Here is a 2,500-nt window from a genome sequence, read left to right on the forward strand (position 1 = left end):
CAAAAATGGCCAGTTTTGGCCCGTTTTTGGGCTGTTTTGGCCTGTTTTTGGTCCGTTCTTGCATGGCGCGGTGACCGTCGTGAGCGGAGCAAAACGTCAGCCATCTCAGCACCCTGGAACCCCCCGGGTGGCACAGGGCTGGATGGGGCTTTCGTATAGCAGGGACGGTGCTGCCTCACGCTTCGCTCGCTGTTCGCCGCTCGCCGCTCGCTCGCGCAGCCAAAAATGACCAGTTTTGGCCCGTTTTTGGGCTGTTTTGGCCTGTTTATGGTCCGTTCTTGCGTGGTGCGGTGACCGTCGTGAGCGGAGCAAAACGTCAGCCATCTCAGCACCCTGGAACCCCCCGGGTGGCACAGGGCTGGATGGGGCTTTCGTATATAGCAGGGACGGTGCTGCCTCTCGCTTCGCTCGCTGTCCGCCGCTCGCCGCTCGCTCGCGCAGCCAAAAATGGCCAGTTTTGGCCCGTTTTTGGGCCGTTTTGGCCAGTTTTTGGCCTGTTCTTGCATTGCGCGGTGACCGTCGAGAGCGGAGCAAAACGTCAGCCATCTCAGCACCCTGGAACCCCCCGGGTGGCACAGGGCTGGATGGGGCTTTCGTATAGCAGGGACGGTGCTGCCTCTCGCTTCGCTCGCTGTCCGCCGCTCGCCGCTCGCTCGTGCAGCCAAAAATGGCCAGTTTTGGCCCGTTTTTGGGCCGTTTTGGCCAGTTTTTGGCCTGTTCTTGCATTGCGCGGTGACCGTCGAGAGCGGAGCAAAACGTCAGCCATCTCAGCACCCTGGAACCCCCCGGGTGGCACAGGGCTGGATGGGGCTTTCGTATAGCAGGGACGGTGCTGCCTCTCGCTTCGCTCGCTGTCCGCCGCTCGCCGCTCGCTCGTGCAGCCAAAAATGGCCAGTTTTGGCCCGTTTTTGGGCCGTTTTGGCCAGTTTTTGGCCTGTTCTTGCATTGCGCGGTGACCGTCGAGAGCGGAGCAAAACGTCAGCCATCTCAGCACCCTGGAACCCCCCGGGTGGCACAGGGCTGGATGGGGCTTTCGTATAGCAGGGACGGTGCTGCCTCTCGCTTCGCTCGCTGTCCGCCGCTCGCCGCTCGCTCGTGCAGCCAAAAATGGCCAGTTTTGGCCCGTTTTTGGGCCGTTTTGGCCAGTTTTTGGCCTGTTCTTGCATTGCGCGGTGACCGTCGAGAGCGGAGCAAAACGTCAGCCATCTCAGCACCCTGGAACCCCCCGGGTGGCACAGGGCTGGATGGGGCTTTCGTATAGCAGGGACGGTGCTGCCTCTCGCTTCGCTCGCTGTCCGCCGCTCGCCGCTCGCTCGTGCAGCCAAAAATGGCCAGTTTTGGCCCGTTTTTGGGCCGTTTTGGCCAGTTTTTGGCCTGTTCTTGCATTGCGCGGTGACCGTCGAGAGCGGAGCAAAACGTCAGCCATCTCAGCACCCTGGAACCCCCCGGGTGGCACAGGGCTGGATGGGGCTTTCGTATAGCAGGGACGGTGCTGCCTCTCGCTTCGCTCGCTGTCCGCCGCTCGCCGCTCGCTCGCGCAGCCAAAAATGGCCAGTTTTGGCCCGTTTTTGGGCCGTTTTGGCCAGTTTTTGGCCTGTTCTTGCATTGCGCGGTGACCGTCGAGAGCGGAGCAAAACGTCAGCCATCTCAGCACCCTGGAACCCCCCGGGTGGCACAGGGCTGGATGGGGCTTTCGTATAGCAGGGACGGTGCTGCCTCTCGCTTCGCTCGCTGTCCGCCGCTCGCCGCTCGCGCAGCCAAAAATGGCCAGTTTTGGCCCGTTTTTGGGCCGTTTTGGCCAGTTTTTGGCCTGTTCTTGCATTGCGCGGTGACCGTCGAGAGCGGAGCAAAACGTCAGCCATCTCAGCACCCTGGAACCCCCCGGGTGGCACAGGGCTGGATGGGGCTTTCGTATAGCAGGGACGGTGCTGCCTCTCGCTTCGCTCGCTGTTCGCCGCTCGCCGCTCGCTCGCGCAGCCAAAAATGGCCAGTTTTGGCCCGTTTTTGGGCTGTTTTGGCCAGTTTTTGGCCTGTTCTTGCGTGGTGCGGTGACCGTCGTGAGCGGAGCAAAACGTCAGCCATCTCAGCACCCTGGAACCCCCCGGGTGGCACAGGGCTGGATGGGGCTTTCGTATAGCAGGGACGGTGCTGCCTCTCGCTTCGCTCGCTGTTCGCCGCTCGCCGCTCGCTCGCGCAGCCAAAAATGGCCAGTTTTGGCCCGTTTTTGGGCTGTTTTGGCCTGTTTTTGGGCTGTTCTTGTGTGGCGCGGTGACCGTCGTGAGCGGAGCAAAATGTCAGCCATCTCAGCACCCTGGAACCCCCCGGGTGGCACAGGGCTGGATGGGGCTTTCGTATAGCAGGGACGGTGCTGCCTCGCGCTTCGCTCGCTGTTCGCCGCTCTCCGCTCGCTCGCGCAGCAAAAAATGGCCAGTTTTGGCCCGTTTTTGGGCTGTTTTGGCCAGTTTTTGGCCTGTTCTTGCGTGCCGCGGCGACCGTCGTG

This window comes from Musa acuminata, unplaced genomic scaffold (assembly GCF_036884655.1).
Source record: "Musa acuminata AAA Group cultivar baxijiao unplaced genomic scaffold, Cavendish_Baxijiao_AAA HiC_scaffold_44, whole genome shotgun sequence".
In the NCBI taxonomy this organism is placed as follows: domain Eukaryota; kingdom Viridiplantae; phylum Streptophyta; class Magnoliopsida; order Zingiberales; family Musaceae; genus Musa; species Musa acuminata.